The 15,791-nt window shown below is 35.5% G+C and overlaps 2 long non-coding RNA genes across 2 annotated transcripts; both read right to left on the bottom strand.

Annotated features, from left to right (window-relative positions):
• Positions 1–9,486: 9,486 nt before the first annotated feature.
• LOC113041718 (uncharacterized) lies at positions 9,487–9,856 on the bottom strand. Its single transcript, XR_003275445.1, has 2 exons — positions 9,675–9,856; positions 9,487–9,607 (listed from the first exon to the last, which is right to left on the bottom strand). It is a non-coding gene; the product is annotated as an uncharacterized LOC113041718 (long non-coding RNA).
• A 1,912-nt stretch (positions 9,857–11,768) lies between these two features.
• LOC113041717 (uncharacterized) lies at positions 11,769–13,213 on the bottom strand. The gene is made up of 3 exons (XR_003275444.1): positions 13,152–13,213; positions 12,112–12,220; positions 11,769–11,966 (listed from the first exon to the last, which is right to left on the bottom strand). It is a non-coding gene; the product is annotated as an uncharacterized LOC113041717 (long non-coding RNA).
• Between the last annotated feature and the right edge of the window lie 2,578 nt (positions 13,214–15,791).

Here is a 15,791-nt window from a genome sequence, read left to right as displayed (position 1 = left end):
TGTTGTTCCACACGATCACCAGATGGGAGCAGCAGAAGAAAGCTTTGAACACTGCGTCTGTTGGTAATGGGATGGTTTCTATTCCTTTCCCTTCTTGTATATTCTTTTTCAGGTCTGTCACGACACAATAGCAAAAGCACTTTCTAAGTTAATTTCAATACTCTTCCCCAGCATAATATCAAGTATATTTAATGTTTTTTCTTCAGGAAGTCGAGCTCTATATATTAAATGTTTTATTTAAATTATAATGAAAAATATTAAACAAACAAGACATTTAATTGCAGTTTAAAATCCTATATTTACCTGATTTCATTATTTTACAAATAAACATCAAAATTATTTTAGATTTTTTTTTTTTTATGAAAATAAATAGAACAATGCCATAGTAGAGATCACATATATGGTTTGGAAAGTAACATCAGTTTGCATTTGTTAATAAACTCTATGTCCTATACAGAAATTTAAAGAATAAAAATTTAATTTATAGCAAATATAATATTTGTTTAACCAATAATCATTAATGAAGTTGACAAGAATATATATGTACTTAGTTATTTTCTGATGTTTTTAGTATTAGTATGTCAATTATTGCAAATTGAAGCAACACTTTCAAGTCTCTTTCATTACTGTGCAGCAACTAAATGCTAAAAATTCAATTTCTTTTTCTTTTTCCAATTTAATTTAATTCTATGTTTAACTGTGGAACATCATGGGTTGAAACATTTGAATTTCACAGAAAACATGGTACACAACTAAATTGGATCATTTTGAGGATTAAAAGAAAACGAAACAAACTTAATTTTAGCGAAAGTAACAATGAGCTTCTGAGTTTCTTATGACAGAAACATCTGGGTTTGATGCCAGTAACCAATTCCTGAGGACTGAATCATCTCATTCACCTTCATCATACTATATAGTATCACATAAACAACAACAACAAAAAAGATTGGTTAGGTATTGGTTTCACCATTTGGCCTCCAGATCGTGTCTGGGTTGTATCCTGTGACCATCTGCCCTGCATGGGCTGCCCTAACAAATAAAAAGTGATGACTTATGAATGCCCAGAGGGCTTGACACGTGCTCACTAAACATCCTCTGACTACAAGCCGCCTAAACAAACAGTCTGACAGCCAAATTCAATATGAAATGTTTTAACGGCATTCAGTTATTCACTTTAGTGTAATTTACAGTAAGACACATTTTTCCGGCCCACTGAACAGAAAAGAAGAAGTGTTCGTGTCCACCCAGTCTTAAAACCGCAAACAGGTTGGCGTTTTAACGCATGAGTCACTAGACCTGCAAATTATGTTTGACAAATATATTTACAGGGATCTTCTGGGTTATTATGACATGTTGAAAGCTACACATTTCTTGCTGTCAGTCTGCTATGAGACATATATGATATATGTGGGCGTGCATTCTGTGTTGCATATTTGGCTATAGGCTACTTTCAGTGACAACGCAATGGAAAAATAACAGCACAACACATCCGTGTGATAAATTCCCACTTTGGATTGAATATACAGTACAGTATATATAATTAGTAAACTAGGTTTTTGCATTTAATAAAGACATGAGTGGTTGCTGTTGTGTTGCTATGTTTTTAGCATGTAGTCATGTGGCTGCTAGTGCTAGCTGGTTTTTTATGACACAAAATCAGCACACCCTCAGGTCTCTCTGATATTATGATCTCTAAAGATAAGTCTATGGGATTTTTTTTAACCTATAAATGGAAGTCCAGTCCCAATTTGAGGGTTCGTTCACGTTCGTGGGGCGAGTTATGTACTGAATTTCATGATGAGCAACAATAACAGTCATGCTTGTCCGAGCAAGCGCCGCTAAGTACCAAAATTGAGGAAAAACATTAGGAAATCCTAGCTTTGTTGGGCTGAGATGACAGTTTCACGAGGCTGGAGCTCGCATGGCGTGACAAGCTCACTACTAACAAATTGTGCTACCATGGTGATCGCTTTAAACAAACCGGGCTTTCAACAGGTGAAACACAAGCGAGAACGGACAGAGAAAGAGGGGCTGTTTGTTTGTGGATTTGGGAGGATGTGGGTGCTGCTGGAAAACACTGCTGGTGCAAAAATATCTGCTGTTCTAATGTACATAAACTGGTTTTATAGACTTTATATGGCTCTTGTCTGTGAACAAAAGAAAAGCAACGTCTCCTTAAGAACACAGAGGCATAATGTTGTTATGACTGGAATGAGAACATCCCTCTGTGGATTATATTATGAAACAAGTTTTAAAAAGCTCAACTGGTTCATTTTTTTAAGTGAGCAACAACTCTAAACCAGGTTTTTAAGTTGTTTATGAAGACCTTTGACCTAGAAAATTATGGCATTGCTTATTCCTAAATTTCTATCATATTCCACATATAGGGAATCTGCATAAAAGCGAATGGTTTATTTTTATTTTTTCTTCTGTTTTTCTTTGTGTCATTTAAAAATGACATGGATTAGCAAAGGATTAAAGTTGATAAGATAAAAAAAAAAAGTTGAAAACAAAGGTTAGCATTGCAGGAATATAATGCATACCAGATATGAAAAGATGATGCATTCAAATGCAGTGAATGATTATAGACAATACGTCTCAGGAATTGTGTTTATTTTTTATTTTTTATTTTTTTACTCAGCCTTGACATGGAAGAGAGGAGATGCACAGAAAGACAATAATACAAACACAAATTTAAACATCTTGTCAGATTCTTTCCTGAAGGAGTCATAGGCTACATATATTATTTGTATTATTTGTATATTATATTATTAGATTTTAACTTGAAGTTATATGAAGGTCACATTATAAAACTTTATAAAATTGTATATTTACACACACATAAACACACACACACACACATACACACACACACATATAAATACATAGATATAAATACATAAATGCATAGATATATGAAATTAAATTGATTGCAACCACTAATATTTAGTTATTTTTATATATATTTATATGTCATAAGTTAATTCAATGAATTATTGTTTTTTAGTATAGTTGCTATTTGAGTTACTAATTAATATATTATTAATCACTTATAAATAATTGAAATATCAACACTGGACTATGATTCACAGTGTTAAAATACTCCGTGTGTCAGCAAAGATTAATTTAAGTATTTTAACACTGTGAGATAATAGTCCAATGTTGACATTTCAATGATGTATGCATTTAAAATGTTAAATTAATAGACTAACTTATTAACCATTTACTAAGTATATGTTTGATTATTTCTTGATATGCTATTTTTAAGACAACTTATGACAGATTGGTAAATCATAACCATATTACTTAATCATTTGTGAAAGTATAGTCATGTTTTGTAAATGATTAGTTAATCATCATCTAATCACTTATAAATGCCTTACAACTGAACGTTAATAAGTGTTACCCATCTGAAGGCAGGAAGGCATCAAAGCACGTTTGAATCTAAATTCTGCTTTACTTCCTTTCTCAGGAGGGACCTTCTTCTGATCGAATTTTGAAGGCAGCATCGATGAATCCTTCGCTGCCTTTGATATCCCAGAATCCTTTGTGTTCCAATCTGTGATGGCTGAGCTAAAAAAAAAAAACAGATGGCTTCTGAAAGTTGCGTTTGGTGGTCAGTTTGTGTGTAAATGCATATTTCTGACAAACTTTTTGCCCTTTTGATGTTAGTTCTAGTGAGAAATCAGTATTATAGTAATTAAATATTTGTTTAGTTATCACAGTAACTCGTTCTATTTTGTTGCAGATCATTAAACCATCACGCTGCCTCGGAAGCCTGTTCTCGGATGCAGCCTAAAGAGACTGTCCTCCTCTTAAAAACGACCACATAGGTCGTTTGTGCAAGCAGCATATTACGACCTATTATTACGTTTTAAAATCAAGCGCCCTCTAGCGGCCGTATTACGACAGTCTCGTTTGTCGGGTGTGTCGTCATCAAATGACCTTTGACTGTCGTTACCATCGTTACCACCCAAAAAAAGGAGGCGTGACCCAACATCTTACCATGCGTTGTTGTCCAGGTTTGTAAACAATTTTATTTTATGGTTTATTTTTTAAGGTACTGTTCTGATTGTCTGCAATTAATGTCAAAGTAAGTGCAGTTTGACGTTTTCTTTACAAATATGTTGTGAATGCCAGTGAACGAATGTGTGGCAATCGCAACGAATCTGAAATGACCAGTGACCACAACACTTACCATATTTTTTTTTTTACCATGATAACTGTTTTACTGTGGTATTTGTAGTTAAAAATCATTAACCACAATGCCATGCCTTTAATACCTTTTTGTAATGTAATTGTGATTCAGTGTTTTTTTTTTTTCAGTTTTGCAGTTTCTTCATATCACATACATCTCCAGCTCCTACAACAACATTCAGTGTCCAGCAGCTCTTTATGATGCGCTCTCTCTCTCTCTCTCTCTCTCTCTCTCTCTCTCTCTCTCTCTCTCTCTCTCTCTCTCATTTTCGTTTCCTATTTTTCTGAACTGTAATTCATAAATAAGTCACACATATTTTTCTTTCTTTCTCTTGTTCATCATGGCATATTTTCACAGCTCAGAATCAGATTTTGATCAGTTCTTGTATTAACAGGGAACTTGTACTCGAAGCTCAACTTGAAGAAGTTTCCAGTGAAGATGAAGTCCTTCAAAGGTTCGACACAGGTAATGTTGAAGATATGTAGTTATAACTGATTTACTTTAATTAATTTATCCTTACTTTATGTTAATAACCTTCCTTATAGTCCTTCCTTTCAAATATTTTGTTCACAGATCATTTCTAACACACTGTCTAAACATGTATGTATTAAAACAACAACAACAACTTGTTACTTTTTCTTTATTCCAGCTGAAAAGGAAGACCATGGGCCTGTCAAACCTTGTTTGTGGAGAGGGATGAATTTGACCATCTTGTGTGTTTACGGAGAAGACCAAAAGCTGCTAAGGCAGATATTTCCAGAGGTACGTCTGTGTTGATCTGAGCACCTCGACAGAACTTTACTGCAGTTACATTTTGCACCGAATTTTATGTTTTTTACTTTTTTAAATACCTCACGACCCCATCAGTACAAACCCTGTGCTATGTCAAAGTATTAATAATTCAAACAATTTCAGCAAATTCATATGATATTGTACAAGCGTACTCTCCAGCTTTTCCTCCTGCTGTCATTGACCATCGCCTCAGCTCTCATGCAGACTGTGTCAGGAAATGCTGTGTAACTTGTCATGTGACACAAAAGGGGCCGGTTGCGTAAACATAGCTATTATGTTAAGACTGTGACCAACTAGCAGTTAACCAAGAGATAATCATATTTCTTAGTAAAATTGGACCAATCTATGTTTTTGTAACTGACTTTAAACAATTATGACAAGTCTAGAGTAAATCAAATTATATGGCTAACTTTTTTAAAGATTAGTTTAAGCAGTTTATGCAACCGGCCCCAGGTCTTTAATTTATTTGACCAAATTAGATCATTTAAAGGTGTTTACAACAAGAACAATAACTATAATGACTATTTTAGCATCGCTACCAACAAATTATAAAGTTCTGTTTATTATTATACACGCTGCAGTTATGTTGTCTTTAACCACTAGCCCGTTGCTAGGGGGAAGTCGTGGCTTAGTGCTTAGAAAGTTTGACTCTTAACCATAAAGTTGTGGGTTTGAGTCTCGGCCCGGCAATACGACTTTTTTTGCGCTGCCCCCAACTGCTCACCGGGCACCGTAACATAAATGATCCCCACTGCTCCGTGTGTGTGTGTTCACTGCTGTGTGTGTGCACTTTGGATGGGTTAAATGCAGAACAAGAATTCTAAGTATGGGTCACCATACTTGGCTGTATGTCACGTCACTTTCATTTGTTGTCAATGTTTTAATTATTCATCATGTTATAAATTAAATTTTTTCCTGTCTTGCAGGATTTCTGACAGATTACTGAGTCCTTCTCCATCAGCTCTCCACAATAGCAGCCCTTCCAAAAGCATCCACATCACTCTCTCTTGTGTGGCACATCTGCTCTCAGTCGTTAGCATGTCTACTTGTATTATTTCTCCTCTAGTCAACACTCCCATCTCTACTGTGAACACTCCTGTCACTATCACCATCCCACCTACTGTATTCTATATGCCATATATATATATATATATATATATATATATATATCTGTGTGTGTGTGTGTGTGTGTGTGTGTGTGTGTGTGTGTGTGTGTGTGTGTGTGTGTGTGTGTGTGTGTGTGTGTGTGACCTTTAAGGTCATTTAATGATAGAAATGCATTTTCCAGCTGAAAATGATTTATAAAATATAATTATTAATAACCGTTTTAGTTTGTCTTGCATATGTTCACAACAGAAGCGATCAGTGATTACAGGAGATTAAGAGGTAATCATGTGAAATATTAGTCTTAACAATATTTTTCTAATTAGTTAATCACTTTTAAATGAAAGAAAAGAATATGATTTCAGCTGGTGCCTTGCAACTCCTGGTTTGTAAAAATATTATTTGGCATTTTATAAACTTCTCTGCAAACAAATTGACAATTTTTATTTATTTATTCATTTTTTTTATTTTATATATATATTTTTATATTAGCCAATTTAGTTTTAAAGGGATTTTCTATTACATAATTCTGTCTGTACCTATTAGTTACTTTATCAATCAGTAATTTTTAAAAGTTGTTATATTTCACAATAATATATTATTTTTTTGTTTTTATTTCTTCATAGTGACAAACTAGAGAGAAAGAATGGTGTTATTTGCATTGTTTGTCTGAAAAGTTTGACATATCAATAAACACTGATATGGAAATTACAAAAAAAAATTATCCCTGTGTTTTTTAAATTGTATTTATTTATTTATTTTTATTATTATTTTCCTTTTTTTCTGTAGTTTAACTGGTAGAGCTAAAAATTGCAAGATTGTAAATACATCTCCAAAAAACACACAAGTGATTAAATGTATACATTTAATACACTATAAATATATAAATATAATATTATTTTTTCATACAGTATATGCAAAAATGTTGAGCTTAAATATTGTACATTAATATTAGGGTAAAGAATGTGTATAATCGCAAATATGAGGCCCTTGTTTGAAAATAAATAACTGTAATCAACAAATCTATTGCTGAATCAGGTTTACCCCACAATGCAAATCCGTCATTTTAGTTTTATATTTAGTGGGTGAAAATAAATTCACCACAAGAACCCGGAAAAGCCTGTCATGAATGGCCGTATATGGACAAGTAAGGGTTTCGCTTCTGCTCAACTGGATTTTCATTGGCTTTGAAATCCACTTGGCACTCGAGGACTCGCTGTGACTGGACTTTCTTTTAGCCCAAATTAAAAAACGTTTAATGTTGCAAAGTAAATTTTGCTGTAATTATTACGTCAATAGTACCTTCAGTTAACAATGGTGCATTGCTATATTTTGTGAAATTACCTCTTTACCGAGATCCTAACCTTAAACCTGAACATAACTTAATTGAACTACAAAAAACAGCGCCATGACTTTCACTTTCCATCGATAGAATGGCTAAGGCTTATGGGCAATGTAGTTTAAAATGTTTAATAATGAAATTGTGAAAAATACTTCTTTTTTTAAACAAAGGGATATCTAAGCATGTTTATTGTGCAAAGTTATATGACATATGTGAGAGGCAGGCTGACATTTTTTATTTTACTAAGAGTACTTTTATAAACACATGTATAGCACTTTTCTATGAATGTTTGAAAGCTGTGCCAAACATTATTTAGTAAACATAGCATAATGAGTTGTCCTACCAATTTTCTTTTTGAAACTATAATCAGATTTTGATTTACAGCCATTTGGAATGTTAATTGTTTTGCTCTTCAAGGGGACTCTACTGGGCCCCTGGGGATGGAAGGGCAGGAAAAAAATGCACAGCTCTATTCTCATCATTGGCAACAAACTGTTGAGACACATTTTGTAGATTGTCTTTTCAAAAGCATACCATTATGTAAGTTGGAAGTCATAGTTATCTTAGAATTAAGACACCAGAAAATCAACATAAGTGCCCATTTGGAAAGAGCTCAATTTATTTCATAAGATCAAGAGCAATAATACAGTGCTAATAGTAAACAAAGACAACAAATACATATTCTGACATTTCATCAGACAAGGCCAATGTGTCATTCAGTAAGACAATGTGTGACAGTGTGCAGTTTATGGTTCCATACAATTCATGCAATTTAAAGAATCATAATATAAAATACCTAATTCATAAATCTCTGTAAAGAATGTCTCATCTTTGTCCTGCTCAGGAGCTAGACATCAGTAATGTGCATGAACATCTTCATTATAATACAGAACAGGATTCATGTTGATCTTTCCTTGATTCATCACCTTCAGTTGTGCATGAAGTCCATGCAGTCTCTTCTAATGCAGCTCTTCATCTAACTGAATTTCATTAATATTACTAAATGTTCATGTCTTCATCAAAACAACCATGGTGATTATATGTGTTGTTTACAAAATTAAATGGTGTATCTACCAAAAAACCATCTCTAGTACAGAATATTCACCATACTTGATTATCCAACACCATACGCAATATTTTACTAGGATGCAGCATAAAGACAGATAAAGAAGCATATTAAGACAAATTATATTCAAGTGAAATAAAAATGGGTTACATTAAAACCATTTTATTTTAATCAGATGAAGAAACCCAGATGAAGGCATGGTGAAATGTCTTGAGCACCAAAGAATCACATCCAGTTTCCTTCTCATCATCAGAGCTCTCCTGGTTTTCTTCAAATCCATGTCTCTATCATGATCTTCTTCAATGTCATAAACAATTTGCAATTGTTATCCAGCACAACAATACAACTGATGAACAAGTCATGTGACCAATTCAAATCAAATCATTTTATTATCACAATACCATGAATGCAAGTATACAGGTGGTAAAATGCTTTTCTGCAAACTGCAGCATGACAAGTACTGAATATATTTGCAACACATATACAGTATCAAAAATATAAACCGTATACATAAGAGCTCAATACAGGTAGAAAATATAGTGCAATACTATACTATACAGAGAGAACAAAATGAAAACAATTAACAACAATCACTGTATACTGTAGATATACCTCTGCCCACTGCTCCGGGTGTGTGTTCACAGTGTGTGTGTGTTCACTGCTCTGTGTGTGTGCACTTCAGATGGGTTAAATGCAGAGCACAAATTCTGAGTATGGGTCACCATACTTGACTGTATGTCACGTCACTTTCACTTTCAGTACAGTATGAATTAGTGCAAACAGAATATCAGGTTGCAGAATAATAGTGAGTCAGAGTCCAGTCAGTGTAGCTGATAGAGTGCAGTGCACACAGTATGAGGCTGCTGGTGTGTGTATGTGTGTGTGTGTGTGTGTGTGTGTGTGTGTGTGTGTGTGTGTGTGTGTGTGGTGTTACTGGTACGAGTTCAGTTCAGTCTGATTGCCTGTTGAAGGAACTTGTTTTGCAGTCTGCTGGTGCTGGTTCTGTGATAATGTCTGTCTGATGGTGATGTTGAGAGCAATCCATGGCTCGTGTGGCTGGAGTCTCTGACGGTCCTCAACAAAAGAAAAACCTTGCGTAGATGTCCTGGAGAGACAAAATCATTGTGTCAATTATATATTATTATTATTTAGAATTGTTGTAATGGACATACCATTGATTCCTGTTGAAGGTTGTTGGAGGTATGGGCTCTCAGTTGTGAAGTTTCTTTTATGGCCGTAACATCTGTGCAGTCACACAGCTGTTTGGGAATTCAGTCTTCACAGTTTCAGGCTGCAGCGCTGCATTTGGTGACCATTAGCCGCATTTCCACTGTCGGGCCAGTGCGAGCCAGGGCTTAAAGCGGGCCGGGCGGGGCTCATAGCCCCGGGCCAGTAGCACCGAGGCCAGAATAGCGCAGGGTTTCCACAGTGGAGCTTGAAGCACTGCTGCACGTCACTAAAACACGCCCTTTACACGCCTCTCGGAACAACGTCATGCAACCTCATTATTTCACCAACAAAGAGAAGTTATCAGAAAACTAAGAAATAAGTCACTGGAACATGCGCGATCACAAAACAAACATAATAAAAGCGGCCGTTTGTTTGCATGCTTTTTTATATATTCAAATTCAAAAGCATGATGTTTTAACTATAGAATAAGTGATACATTGATCATATTGTTTTAATTTATCAGGACTCAAAATAATTCACACATAAATACACTTATTTCTATTTTATTTATTTATTTTTAACGCTCATGAAAATAGCCTGTTTATTCAGTCGAGTCTGTTTCTGCTTATTAGCCACAGCCATCACATTTAGAATGAAGCTCCCGAACAAAAAACATTGTTTGGCTATATTCTTTTATGATAGGCAACGTGAGAAAAACTCTCGAGACGAGGCTTGTGACAGATAATATAAGTTACTTAATAAATACACGATTGTGATAGAGAATAAGAAGCTGACGTCTAATTTCTTCAAGCGGTCATATTTTAAAATGTTTACTATGGTAACATGTTTAGCGTGCATATCTTTTTCATCACTTATAAATATTTCTGCCTTGTTTAGTGATTATAATCCACATTGGATCAAGTTATTTCAAACAGTCACTGCTGACTGAAAGAGAGTTTTGAGCTCGACTTATTTAAAAAAAGTGTTAAATGCTGATGTTAAAGCGGTTATCTTTTTGAAATGATCCTCAGCGCAGACTCTCTATTTTTATAAAAGCTCCCAAACAAAAATCATTATTATATTTTGATGATATGCAACGTGGAGCTAAACTCACGAAACGACAGATACAATGTTACTTAATAAATGTGATAGAGAATAAGAAGCTGACGTCTGATTTATCCAAGCGGTCATTTTTAAAATGTTTACTATATAACGTTAATGTTTGGCGTGCATAATCTTTTACATCGCTTATAAATATTTCTGCCTTGTTTAATGATTATAATCCACATCGGATCAAGTTATTTCAAACACTTGTTGCTTACTAAGAGTGAGTTTTAAGCTCAACTTATTTTAAAACGTCTTTAATGCTGGTGTTAAAGCTGTTATCTTTCTGAAATGATCCGCGCTGACGCTCTCCAGACGCTGAGAAACTCCGCCTTTGTTCATAACCCCTCCTCTAGCCCCAGCTGGCCCGCTTTGGCCCAAGGTTTTCGTCGGGCCGAAAAAACCTGGCCGTTGGCCCCGAGGAGGCCCCGGCGAGGCACGATCAAGCCCCGGAAGTGACAGTGGAAACGCGACTGGCCCTGGCACGCACTAGCACGCCCGGTCCTAGCTCGATAGTGGAAACACGGCTATTGACTCCTCCATCTCTGGCCTCAGACCCGCTTCTCTTTAGTCTGGAGTGAAGACAAATGTTCTCAGTACCAGCTTTCCTTCTACTGCAGTCTTTCTGTACAAGTAGAAAATAATAAAAACAGTCATAACAAATCAGTTATGTATTGAAAACTCATAGTACATATGAAGACTTCAGATGCAAAGGCATCTAAGTTCCACCTGAAGTTTTCTTCTAAAATTCTTCTTAGAAGAACATTTCATACAGAACTTAAAGGCTTTTGCATCTGAAGTCTTCATATACAACACATCTCGTTCTTCATTTCTCCATCAACTGACTTCATCCTCCTTCAAAAACTGTAAGTCCATAAGAAAAATAGTTTTGGTGAATACAGGTGCAGGTGTCAGTACTCACCATATTCAGTCATTTTCTGCCCAAATTCCAGAAATGATGCCCTGATGATTTGTTCATTCTAGGACTTATAAAAAGATGTATATGTGAAAAATGATAATTGCTGACTTGAATAGAGATCAACATCATATGCTGTACTAATGCATTGCTTGAATACAGACACATCAATGGGGATGAGCACCTTTTCACTCTTTTCTGTTTGGGCACAATAGAGCCATGTTCATTCCTCATCCCCAACAGGACTGATGTTCTTTGTGTTTTTGCTCTTCAGCTGTAAAACAAAAATATGTCTATTAACCCCATGTTTAATTACTATTGCTTATTACATATGAATTAAGACAGATATAATTAAGTAAATTCACCAAAAGATTCAGGTTAGAGGATTAAATGAATATTGATTACAATTTTCTACAAACCTTTCTTGGAGAGGGCTGATCATGACAGGAACTTGCTGAGCCACACTAGTAGACATTCAGTTGACAAACCTGAAAGAGGCCATCATGCAACCATCCGCTCTGTTTGTACCTTACAACAGAGCAAGAGAGAATGTGTGAGTGAGTGGAGAGAGTAAAGGACTAAGATGAAGACAAACAAGCAAAGAAAGGCAAAATCTTGCGTTTGAGTTTAACAAAATGAGAGGGAAGAAAGCTGTATCTTCAAGCTATATTATTCTCAATTATTTTCTACACTATAACATGCAGCAGGATTGTTGTAAGCAGTTTAAAGACCTCTTCATACCAAGGATGAGTCCATACTTAATGACACAGAGGAACAACATCAGTGGAATATATTTTCCAGCTGATGAACATTAAACAGCCAATCAAAATGCACATTTCAAAAGCTTGATCATTTAAAGTGGCAGACATCAACGTCGCTGCAGTGTGTATATTAATAAACATAACTTTATCATTGGTTGATGTTGGTGTGGATGCTAAAATAGTTATTGTAGTTACTATTCTTGGTGTGAACAGCCTTAAATGATCTAATTTGGCCAAATTAACTGAAGATCTGATGTGTCACATGACAAGTTACACAGCATTTCCTGACTTGCTTTTAAACAGACGTGTTCAATTAAAATCAACATGGAAATAAAGGCAGACTGTGAGGTGCGGACAGATATCATGTACTGTTAGAACGGGTTAAGACGGTGCTAATAAAGAATACAGTGGACTCAATATAAACTTTAGGATATAACGCTCTGACTACTTAAAATGGACACAGTCTGCATGAGAGCTGAGGCGATGGTCAATGACAGCAGGAGGAAAAGCTGGAGAGTACGCTTGTACAATATCATATGAATTTGCTGAAATTGTTTGAATTATTAATACTTTGACATAGCACAGGGTTTGTACTGATGGGGTCGTGAGGTATTTAAAAAAGTAAAAAACATAAAATTCGGTGCAAAATGTAACTGCAGTAAAGTTCTGTCGAGGTGCTCAGATCAACACAGACGTACCTCTGGAAATATCTGCCTTAGCAGCTTTTGGTCTTCTCCGTAAACACACAAGATGGTCAAATTCATCCCTCTCCACAAACAAGGTTTGACAGGCCCATGGTCTTCCTTTTCAGCTGGAATAAAGAAAAAGTAACAAGTTGTTGTTGTTGTTTTAATACATACATGTTTAGACAGTGTGTTAGAAATGATCTGTGAACAAAATATTTGAAAGGAAGGACTATAAGGAAGGTTATTAACATAAAGTAAGGATAAATTAATTAAAGTAAATCAGTTATAACTACATATCTTCAACATTACCTGTGTCGAACCTTTGAAGGACTTCATCTTCACTGGAAACTTCTTCAAGTTGAGCTTCGAGTACAAGTTCCCTGTTAATACAAGAACTGATCAAAATCTGATTCTGAGCTGTGAAAATATGCCATGATGAACAAGAGAAAGAAAGAAAAATATGTGTGACTTATTTATGAATTACAGTTCAGAAAAATAAGAAAGGAAAATGAGAGAGAGAGAGAGAGAGAGAGAGCATCATAAAGAGCTGCTGGACACTGAATGTTGTTGTAGGAGCTGGAGATGTATGTGATATGAAGAAACTGCAAAACTGAAAAGAAAAAAAACACTGAATCACAATTACATTACAAAAAGGTATTAAAGGCATGGCAAATGTGTTACTTAACTAAAGAGTACACAATAAGCACAGTTACTGTGGTGAAAAGCATGGTAACGTGTTTATACTACAAATACCAAAGTAAAACTACAGTTATGACGGGAGATACATTGAGTTGTGGTTACTGAGGTTTTATAACACGTGACATGGTTCAGCGACATGTTACTATGGTAAAAACATGGTAAATGCGCGACTTTTACATGACCTCTTTCCACCACAGGCGAATTTCAAACGAATATCACAATGAAAACTAACTTTATAAAGCTGCAGATTTCGATTAAATGATTTGAACGTCAAACTGGTTTAATAGGACATACAGTGTCCAGTATCGATTTGAAAATAAAAACTCATATTATTCATAAACGATCGACTACTTTATGAGACGGGAGAAAACCTTACCTGTACATGTCTCGAAGTCATCTAAAATCCATATCATCAAAATCCACGAACATCTGGGAGAGTTTAAATCAAACAATTCAAAACGCAAATAGCAAACATGTTAAAATAAACCCACAATGCATTTAGGCGAAAGTTCATTTATCATACCTCCTGTTGCCAATAGGGGCGCTAATTTAGAGAACGCTCGTGTGGGTCGTATTTATGGATAGTGACAAACGACCCATACGGTCGTATGAGTTGGAGGACTTGTTGAGCCTAAATCCTTACTTGTCACACAATTTCTGAAACCCGAAACTCAAACACCAGAACTACACAGCAAATCTGCAAAACCATACACTAATTCTCAGCCTTTGACTCGGTTTTCAATTTCACAAAACACTTTTCGCAAAACACAACATAATATTTGAATTATTATTTCCATCACAGAATGTTATTAAACACAATGAATAATTTGATATGTAGTGAAATTATCAGATTAATAATAATTCCCAAAGTTGAAGAAACAATTCAAATAGAAAATAGAAATATAAAATAGAATATTTTTGACCAAAAAAAAAAAAGATACCCCCAAACATACTATCCCACAGCAAAATCCCTCCCTTTACACACACAATGGCATCCTGAAAGCCCAAGCCAATTTTTACACAATGGCTGGGCTCTTGGTTCTCTGTCTGCTCTCAGGCCGAGTCAAACGAACCCTTATTAGCAGTCATTGTACTAGTTGAGCTGTCCTCATAAGTGGCTGTGGGCCGTTTGATCCCATCCTCGATTTCAAAGCGTCAGGAACCTGATACGTGCAGATGAGATGGATAGAGCGAGAGGTAGCTCGGTTCATGTCTTAGGAAGCTCTCTTACCCAGGTGGGCCAATCAGGTGGAGGGGGTGTTCGGCTGGGTGACCTGACCCTCCAAACACCCCCCTCTGCTTGAGCTCAACATGTAATACCTGTATCTGATTTCACGGATCTGTGAAAGAGATAGATGATGTTTGAAAAAGGGAAAGCACCTTTTTTTTCAAGCAATCCTTCTATTTTTCCTTTGGCTATTCATTTTGGCTGTTGCACTATAGGCTGGTTCGCTTTCATGTTTTGGTTAATTAATTGCCCGGTTAATGTCTTTAGAGGGCTGAAAAAAAATGAAACAACTGAAACAAGGAAAAGAGCAAATAAGGTAACAAACACTTTTCATGTGCAATGGTTGTTTGCATGACATGCACGCATGCCGCACAACATTAACACTTAAACTAAACAATTATCGCTTTTCCGAGAAAGCTTTTTTTTTTGAGTGTTTAATAAAGAGTTTTCAAGTCAGAAACTCTTCCTTTGAACTGGTGGATCAAACCTCTACTTATAGTTTGTTTATGGAACAGAGACACACCATTAGGGTTGCTGAATTCAGCTTTGGCATTTACAGCTTAGCGACAAAATAACGGTAATCATAAAACATTAGCAACCATCATTTAATGTTTTTTGTGAAGTACCACTTGTGAAATATAGTTATCCAGTTTTATTGCCCACTGGTTGCTCGTTCACAGGTCATGAGAGGGTGACCAAATGTCCTCTTTCTCCAGGACATGTCC

Source organism: Carassius auratus, chromosome 23 (assembly GCF_003368295.1).
Source record: "Carassius auratus strain Wakin chromosome 23, ASM336829v1, whole genome shotgun sequence".
NCBI lineage: Eukaryota > Metazoa > Chordata > Actinopteri > Cypriniformes > Cyprinidae > Carassius > Carassius auratus.
Note: the sequence above shows the minus strand (reverse complement) of the source record. Positions and strands in the feature narration are given on the sequence as shown.